The sequence below is a fragment of the Apis dorsata genome, unplaced genomic scaffold (genome assembly GCF_000469605.1).
Source record: "Apis dorsata unplaced genomic scaffold, Apis dorsata 1.3 scaffold_236, whole genome shotgun sequence".
Classification (NCBI taxonomy): Eukaryota; Metazoa; Arthropoda; class Insecta; order Hymenoptera; family Apidae; genus Apis; species Apis dorsata.
Genome location: NW_006263517.1, coordinates 301,110 through 301,341, shown reverse-complemented (window position 1 = coordinate 301,341; position 232 = coordinate 301,110). Strand labels below are relative to the sequence as shown.

At 30.6% G+C, this 232-nt stretch overlaps 1 protein-coding gene across 5 annotated transcripts in view; it reads right to left on the bottom strand.

Annotated features, from left to right (window-relative positions):
- LOC102676779 (MOB kinase activator-like 2) overlaps positions 1-232 on the bottom strand; it is a 61,335-nt gene that overhangs the window by 12,954 nt on the left and 48,149 nt on the right. The window lies entirely within an intron of this gene.

Here is a 232-nt window from a genome sequence, read left to right as displayed (position 1 = left end):
TAACCTCAACTCAAACTCGATCTGCCCCCTACTTTCCATAAATAGGTGGCTAATAACACTTCCTACTCAACGTCAAGCCAGCGCCCTCTTCATTGAAGACACTTCCGTACAAGTACACGTATATACAATGTACGCGTACAATATATAAATATAAATATTAATATATATATAATATATATATAATATATATATAATATATATATAATATATACATAGAGATCTAGAGACGAGA